At 43.6% G+C, this 8673-nt stretch overlaps 6 non-coding genes across 6 annotated transcripts; all 6 read left to right on the forward strand.

Moving 5' to 3' along the window:
• The first annotated feature begins 92 nt into the window (after positions 1-92).
• Positions 93-165, forward strand: trnar-acg (transfer RNA arginine (anticodon ACG)). Its single transcript has one exon. It is a non-coding gene; the product is annotated as a tRNA-Arg (tRNA).
• A 310-nt stretch (positions 166-475) lies between these two features.
• On the forward strand, positions 476-547 carry trnah-gug (transfer RNA histidin (anticodon GUG)). Its single transcript has one exon. It is a non-coding gene; the product is annotated as a tRNA-His (tRNA).
• A 685-nt stretch (positions 548-1232) lies between these two features.
• Positions 1233-1305, forward strand: trnar-acg (transfer RNA arginine (anticodon ACG)). Its single transcript has one exon. It is a non-coding gene; the product is annotated as a tRNA-Arg (tRNA).
• An 855-nt stretch (positions 1306-2160) lies between these two features.
• On the forward strand, positions 2161-2232 carry trnah-gug (transfer RNA histidin (anticodon GUG)). The gene has a single exon. It is a non-coding gene; the product is annotated as a tRNA-His (tRNA).
• A 2941-nt stretch (positions 2233-5173) lies between these two features.
• trnar-acg (transfer RNA arginine (anticodon ACG)) lies at positions 5174-5246 on the forward strand. The gene has a single exon. It is a non-coding gene; the product is annotated as a tRNA-Arg (tRNA).
• Positions 5247-6131: 885 nt separating this feature from the next.
• trnah-gug (transfer RNA histidin (anticodon GUG)) lies at positions 6132-6203 on the forward strand. Its single transcript has one exon. It is a non-coding gene; the product is annotated as a tRNA-His (tRNA).
• Positions 6204-8673: the final 2470 nt, after the last annotated feature.

Raw genomic sequence — 8673 nt, forward strand, 5'->3', positions numbered from 1 at the left:
GTTTTCACTGCCGATTGATAGAAAAGCCTTCCCCGTTCGAGGGACAATGACAATCCTCCACTAAGGCTTACAGAAGCTCACTTTCATTTGAGGGGCTTGTGGCGCAATGGATAACGTGTCTGTCTACGGATCAGAAGATTCTAGGTTCGACTCCTGGCTAGCTCAACTCTTACTTTTCATTGTATAGTTCAACCTTTGTTTTCACATGACTTTTGCACATGAATTCTTACAAAAATGGGAAAAGGTAGATGCTATCTCCAGGATATTCGAAAACCTAATTTCCACTGAATTGATGTTCAACATTTATGAATTGTATCAGTTTCAAGGAGCACTGGTGGACAATTTTATGCCCAGGACATTCATTTGACAGTTTCACAGCAGTCCTGGTTCAGCAGCCTGGTTTTCGATTTGGGTCTTGGTGGAAGCAGCAGCTGACAGTGATAGACAACTTTATCCACAAGAAAGCAGAAGCGCAGCCGTGATCGTATAGTGGTTAGTACTCTGCGTTGTGGTCGCAGCAACCCTGGTTCAAATCCGGGTCACGGCAGATGACTCAGCACTCTGCTTTAGGTTTTCACTGCCGATTGATAGAAAAGCCTTCCCCGTTCGAGGGACAATGACAATCCTCCACTAAGGCTTACAGAAGCTCACTTTCATTTGAGGGGCTTGTGGCGCAATGGATAACGTGTCTGACTACAGATCAGAAGATTCTATGTTCGACTCCTGGCTCGCTCAACTCTTACTTTTCATTGTATAGTTCAACCTTTGTTTTCACATGACTTTTGCACATGAATTCTTACAAAAATGGGAAAAGATAGATGCTATCTCCAGGATATTCGAAAACCTAATTTCCACTGAATTGATGTTCAACATTTATGAATTGTATCAGTTTCAAGGAGCACTGGTGGACAATTTTATGCCCAGGACATTCATTTGACAGTTTCACAGCAGTCCTGGTTCAGCAGCCTGGTTTTCGATTTGGGTCTTGGTGGAAGCAGCAGCTGACAGTGATAGACAACTTTATCCACAAGAAAGCAGAAGCGCAGCCGTGATCGTATAGTGGTTAGTACTCTGAGTTGTGGTCGCAGCAACCCTGGTTCAAATCCGGGTCACGGCAGATGACTCAGCACTCTGCTTTAGGTTTTTACTGCCGATTGATAGAAAAGTTTTCCCTGTTCGAGGGACAATGACAATCCTCCACTGAGGCTTACAGAAGCTCACTTTCCTTAGAGGGGCTTGTGGCGCAATGGATAACGCATCTGACTACGGATCAGAAGATTCTAGGTTCGACTCCTGGCTAGCTCAACTTTTACTTTTCATTATAAAGTTCAACCTTTGTTTTCACTTGACTTTTGCACATGAATTCTTACAAAAATCGGATAAGGTAGATGCTATCTCCAGGCTGTTCGAAAACCTATTTATGAATTGTATCAGTTTCAAGGAGCACTGGTGGACAATTTAATGCCCAGGACATTCATTTGACAGTTTCACAGCAGTCCTGGATCAGCAGCCTGGTTCTCGATTTGGGTCTTGGTGGAAGCAGCAGCTGACAGTGATAGACAACTTTACCCACAAGAGAGCAAAAATGCAGCCGTGATCGTATAGTGGTTAGTACTCTGAGTTGTGGTCGCAGCAACCCTGGTTCAAATCTGGGTCACAGCAGATGACTCAGCACTCCGCTTAAAATTTTTACTGCCGATTGATAGAAAAGCCTTCCCCGTTCGAGGGACAATGACAATCCTCCACTGAGGCTTACAGAAGCTCAATTTCCTTTGAGGGGCTTGTGGCGCAACTGATAACGCGTCTGACTCCAGATCAGAAGATTCTAGGTTTTACTTCTGGCTAGCTCAACTCTTTCTTTTCATTATATCGTTCAACCTTTGTTTTCACATGACTTTTGCACATGAATTCTTACAAAAATGGGAAAAGGTAGATGCTATCTCCAGGATATTCGAAAACCTAATTTCCACTGAATTGATGTTCAACATTTATGAATTGTATCAGTTTCAAGGAGCACTGGTGGACGATTTCATGCCCAGGACATTCATTTGACAGTTTCACAGCAGTCCTGGTTCAGCAGCCTGGTTTTCGATTTGGGTCTTGGTGGAAGCAGCAGCTGACAGTGATAGACAACTTTATCCACAAGAAAGCAAAAGCGCAGCCGTGATCGTATAGTGGTTAGTACTCTGCGTTGTGGTCGCAGCAACCCTGGTTCAAATCCGGGTCACGGCAGTTGACTCAGCAGTCTGCTTTAGGTTTTTACTGCCGATTGATAGAAAAGCCTTCCCTGTTCGAGGGACAATGACAATCCTCCACTAAGGCTTACAGAAGCTCACTTTCCTTTGAGGGGCTTGTGTCGCAATGGATAACGCGTCTGACTACGGATCAGAAGATTCTAAGTTCGACTCCTGGCTAGCTCAACTCTTACTTTTCATTATATAGTTCAACCTTTGTTTTCACATGACTTTTGCACATGAATTCTGACAAAAATGGGAAAAGGTAGATGCTATCTCCAGGATATTCGAAAACCTAATTTCCACTGAATTGATGTTCAACATTTATGAATTGTATCAGTTTCAAGGAGCACTGGTGGACAATTTTATACCCAGGACATTCATTTGACAGTTTCACAGCAGTCCTGGTTCAGCAGCCTGGTTTTCGATTTGGGTCTTGGTGGAAGCAGCAGCTGACAGTGATAGACAACTTTATCCACAAGAAAGCAGAAGCGCAGCAGTGATCGTATAGTGGTTAGTACTCTGCGTTGTGGTCGCAGTAACCCTGGTTCAAATCCGGGTCACGGCAGATGACTCAGCACTCCGCTTAAAATTTTTACTGCCGATTGATAGAAAAGCCTTCCCTGTCCGAGGGACAATGACAATCCTCCACTGAGGCTTACAGAAGCTCACTTTCCTTTTAGGGGCTTGTGGCGCAATGGATAACACATCTGACTACGGATCAGAAGATTCTAGGTTCGACTCCTGGCTAGCTTAACTCTTACTTTTCATTATATAGTTCAACCTTTGTTTTCACTTGACTTTTGCACATGAATTCTTACAAAAATGGGAAAAGGTAGATGCTATCTCTAGGCTGTTCGAAAACCTATTTTCCACTGAATTGATGTCCAACATTTATGAATTGTATCAGTTTCAAGGAGCACTGGTGGACAATTTTATGCCCAGGACATTCATGTGACAGTTTCACAGCAGTCCTGGTTCAGCAGCCTGGTTCTCGATTTGGGTCTTGGTGAAAGCAGCAGCTGACAGTGATAGACAACTTTATCCACAAGAGAGCAAAAGTGCAGACGTGATCGTATAGTGGTTAGTACTCTGCGTTGTGGTCGCAGCAACCCTGGTTCAAATCCAGGTCATGGCAGGTGACTCAGCACTCAACTTAAGGTTTTTACTGCCGATTGATAGAAAAGCCTTCCCTCTTCGAGGGACAATGACAATCCTCCACTGAGGCTTACAGAAGCTCATTTTCCTTAGAGGGGCTTGTGGTGCAATGGATAACGCATCTGACTACGGATCAGAAGATTCTAGGTTTGACTCCTGGCTAGCTCAACTTTTACTTTTCATTATAAAGTTCAACCTTTGTTTTCACTTGACTTTTGCACATGAATTCTTACAAAAATCGGATAAGGTAGATGCTATCTCCAGGCTGTTCGAAAACCTATTTATGAATTGTATCAGTTTCAAGGAGCACTGGTGGACAATTTAATGCCCAGGACATTCATTTGACAGTTTCACAGCAGTCCTGGTTCAGCAGCCTGGTTCTCGATTTGGGTCTTGGTGGAAGCAGCAGCTGACAGTGATAGACAACTTTACCCACAAGAGAGCAAAAATGCAGCCGTGATCGTATAGTGGTTAGTACTCTGCGTTGTGGTCGCAGCAACCCTGGTTCAAATCTGGGTCACAGCAGATGACTCAGCACTCCGCTTAAAATTTTTACTGCCGATTGATAGAAAAGCCTTCCCCGTTCGAGGGACAATGACAATCCTCCACTGAGGCTTACAGAAGCTCAGTTTGCTTTGAGGGGCTTGTGGCGCAACGGATAACGAGTCTGACTCCAGATCAGAAGATTCTAGGTTTTACTTCTGGCTAGCTCAACTCTTTCTTTTCATTATATCGTTCAACCTTTGTATTCACTTGAATTTTGCACATGAATTCTTATAAAAATGGGAAAAGGTAGATGCTATCTCCAGGATGTTCGAAAACCTAATTTCCACTGAATTGATGTCCAACATTTATGAATTGTATCAGTTTCAAGGAGCACTGGTGGACAATTTTATGCCCAGGACATTCATTTGACAGTTTCACATCAGTCCTGGTTCAGCAGCCTGGTTCTCGATTTGGGTCTTGGTGCAAGCAGCAGCTGACAGTGATAGACAACTTTATCCACAAGAGAACAAAAGTGCATCCGTGATCGTATAGTGGTTAGTACTCTGCGTTGTGGTCGCAGCAACCCTGGTTCAAATCCGGGTCACGGCAGATGACTCAACACTCCGCTTAAAATTTTTACTGCCGATTGATAGAAAAGCCTTCCCTGGTCGAGGGACAATGACAATCCTCCACTGAGGCTTACAGAAGCTCACTTTCCTTTGAGGGGCTTGTGGCGCAATGGATTATGCGTCTGACTACGGATCAGAAGATTCTCGGTTCGACTCCTGGCTAGCTCAACTCTTACTTTTCATTGTATAGTTCAACCTTTGTTTTCACATGAGTTTTGCACCTGAATTCTTACAAAAATGGGAAAAGGTAGATGCTATCTCCAGGATGTTCGAAAACCTAATTTCCACTGAATTGATGTCCAACATTTATGAATTGTATCCGTTTCAAGGCCCACTGGTGGACAATTTTATGCCCAGGACAATCATTTGAGTTTCACATCAGTCCTGGTTCAGCAGTCTGGTTCTCGATTTGGGTCTTGGTGCAAGCAGCAGCTGACAGTGATAGACAGCTTTATCCACAAGAGAGCAAAAATGCACCCGTGATCGCATAGTGGTTAGTACTCTGCGTTGTGGTCGCAGCAACCCCTGGTTCAAATCCGGGTCATGGCAGGTGACTCAGCACTCTGCTTAAGGTTTTTACTGCCGATTGATAAAAAAAGCCTTACCCGTTCGAGGGACAATGATAATCCTCCACTGAGGCTTACAGAAGCTCACTTTCCTTTGAGGGGGCTTGTGGCGCAATGGATAACGCGTCTGACTACGGATCAGAAGATTCTAGGTTCGACTCCTGGCTAGCTCTCCTCTTACTTTACAATATATAGTTCAACCTTTGTTTTCACATGACTTTTGCACATGAATTCTTACAAAAATGGGAAAAGGTAGATGCTATCTCCAGGATGTTCGAAAACCTAATTTCCACTGAATTGATGTCCAACATTTATGAATTTTATCAGTTTCAAGGAGCACTGGTGGACAATTTAATGCCCAGGACATTAATTTGATAGTTTCACATCAGTCCTGGTTCAGCAGCCTGGTCCTCGATTTGGCTTGGTGCAAGCAGCAGCTGACAGTGATAGACAACTTTATCCACAAGAGAGTAAAAGAGCCACTGTGATCGTATAGTGTTAAGTATTCTGCGTTGTGGTCGCAGCAACCCTGGTTCAAATCCTGGTCACGGCATGTGACTCAGCACTCTGCTTAAGATTTTTACTGCCGATTGATAGAAAAGCCTTCCCCGTTCGAGGGACAATGACAATCCTCCACTGAGGCTTACAGAAGCTCAATTTTATTTCAGGGGCTTGTGGTGCAATGGATAACACGTCTGACTACGAATCCGAAGATTCTAGGTTTTACTCCTGGCTAGCTCACCTCTTACTTTACAATATATAGTTCAACCTTTGTTTTCATATGACTTTTGCACATGAATTCTTACAAAAATGGGAAAAGGGAGATGCTATCTCCAGGATGTTCAAAAACCTAATTTCCACTAAATTGATATCCAACATTTATGAATTGTATCAGTTTCAAGGAGCACTGGTGGACAATTTTATGCCCAGGACATTCATTTGACAGTTTCACCAGTTTCATCAGTCCTGGTTCAGCAGCCTGGTTCTCGATTTGGGTCTTGGTGGAAGCAGCAGCTGACAGTGATAGGCAACTTTATCCACAAGAGAGCAAAAGTGCAGCCGTGATCGTATAGTGGTTAGTACTCTGCGTTGTGGTCGCAGCAACCCTGGTTCAAATCCAGGTCATGGCATGTGACTCAGCACTGTGCTTAAGGTTTTTACTGCCGATTGATAGAAAAGCCTTCCCACTTCGAGGGACAATGACAATCCTCCACTGAGGCTTACACAAGCTCACTTTCATTTGAGGGGCTTGTGGCGCAATGGATAACGTGTCTAACTACAGATCAGAAGATTCTAGGTTTGACTCCTGGCTAGCTCAACTCTTACTTTTCATTATATAATTTAGTTTATTTATTTTTTCCTTTCGGACACATTACAGCTTACATCAATCACATCACATCATTTGCAACATTGACATCCGAAAGAAGGGCTGACGGGTAGAAGCCGAAGCTTATTCGAGACCCGTGCCCATCGACCCATTACTATAACGCATCAATCATATACATTATTTAGACCTCGGATCAGATTTCACACATGTTGTGCTTTCGAGAAGAATAGATCGGCTTGCATTCTTCCCATTGCGATTCAAGCAATTTCAGCACTCGATTCTGGTCAGGTAGCACCACTGGTTGCTAGCATGTTGTCGATCTGATGACTCCTGTGCGCTGCCCAGCCTAGCTCACCCAGCAGAGCGGCCCACGCCAGCTGCATTCCAGGAACCAGACCACCAACCCCCATTTTGCGTATTGACAGCAGATTCATTGTAGCCACAATACAGCCTTATCACGTAGCCTTGACTGTTACAACAAATGTCCAAACAGAATTCGAGCCAGACAATATTTAGATTCAAACGGGAACAGCAATACATGTTAGCAATGCAGGTGTATAAACAAGAGTTAGCCTTGGCAAAGTCAGCAAGTAATCATATACAACTCCAGCTTTGGGTAATTAGTGATGTTGTTGTTGTTGTGATATTGTGAATTACTGTTGTCTCTCAAGCGCTGCCAATTCCTCAGCTCCTTTCACGATTCGTGTTTTTAGTTGACCAGAGTTATCTTTAGTTTGAATAAAAATTCGGCAGTCTTTTGTCCACGTGCTTTCGATAAGTCCATTCTTTCTCATTTGTCGAGCCTTTTTGGCGATGTCAGCATTTCGTTTGGTGAGGTTTTCGTTGATGTAGACATGTTTCCCACGAAGCTTGTGACGGTCTCTCAGAAGAGCAATCTATTTCTTTCTGTCAACAAACCTGATCAGAACTGCCGGTGGTCGTGTCCCTCCAGTTGGAAGCGAAAAGCACATCTGAATGCGCGCAGGATCAACAGTTAATCCCAAATCTCTGAGTTGAAGTGTCACTTGCTGTTCCACAGTCTCGTTCCCTGAAGATTGGTCCGAATCTTCCGTGCTCGTGCTAGCCGCAGCTCTCAAAGGGCCACTGCGCGGCTTGATCTTGATACCGGTGACTATCACATCGTTGATACGAAGATTTTGCTCCAAATCATCCACTTTTTGTTCCAAGGCAACAATGCGTCGATCTTTTCCTGTGTCTCTTTCTTCAATTGCTGTATTTCCTGAAGAAGTGGCTCAATGCTCTTGTTCATTTCAAGTAATTCGGCAACCATTCCACTGAGTTTTTTAAGAGAAGATTTTATCTCCTCATTTTCGTGAGCTCTTTTTCCACCAGGCATTCTGCAACAATGTAGTTAAAAATCCCAATGCAAAAATCAACAAGTAGTTAGATTCACGAGCGAGTGCAGGACCAAGTACAGATGTGTCCTTCCTCAACAGATGCGTCCTTGAGTGAACCTAGTTCAACCTTTGCTTTCACATGACTTTTGCACATTAATTCTTACAAAAATGGGAAAAGGTAGATGCTATCTCCAGGCTGTTCGAAAACCTAATTTCCACTGAATTTATGTCCAACATTTATGAATTGTATCAGTTTCAAGGCCCACTGGTGGACAATTATATGCCCAGGACATTCATTTGACAGTTTCACAGCAGACCTGGTTCAGCAGCCTGGGTTTCTATTTGGGTCTTGGTGGAAGCAGCAGCTAACAGTGATAGATAGCTTTATCCACAAGAGTGCAAAAGCACAGCTGTGATCGTATAGTGGTTAGTACTCTGCGTTGTGGTTGCAGCAACCCTTGTTCAAATCCGGTTCACGGCCTGTGATCAGCACTCTGCTAAAGATTTTTACTGCAGATTGATAGAAAAGCCTTCCCCGTTCGAGGGACAATGACAATCCTCCACTGAGGCTTACAGAAGCTCAATTTCCTTTGAAGGCCTAGTAGCGCAATAGATAATGTGTCTGACTATAGGTCAGAAGATTCTAGGTTCGACTCCTAGCTAGCTCAACTCTTACTTTTCATTATATACCTGATCCAAAATTCTGTTAAATATGTTCATCTGAAATTTTTGGGGAGTCTGTACTCATGCATTCTTGTCAAGAACGAAAAGGTATCTCCCAGTGTTTTCTCACCTCAAGTCCATGTTACATCTGATCTGCGCAGTATTTAGTTCAAGCTTTGTTTTCACTTGACTTTTGCACATGAATTCTTCAAAAATGGGAAAAGGTAGATGCTATCTCCAGGCTGTTCGAAA

Source organism: Festucalex cinctus, chromosome 1 (genome assembly GCF_051991245.1).
Source record: "Festucalex cinctus isolate MCC-2025b chromosome 1, RoL_Fcin_1.0, whole genome shotgun sequence".
In the NCBI taxonomy this organism is placed as follows: Eukaryota; Metazoa; Chordata; class Actinopteri; order Syngnathiformes; family Syngnathidae; genus Festucalex; species Festucalex cinctus.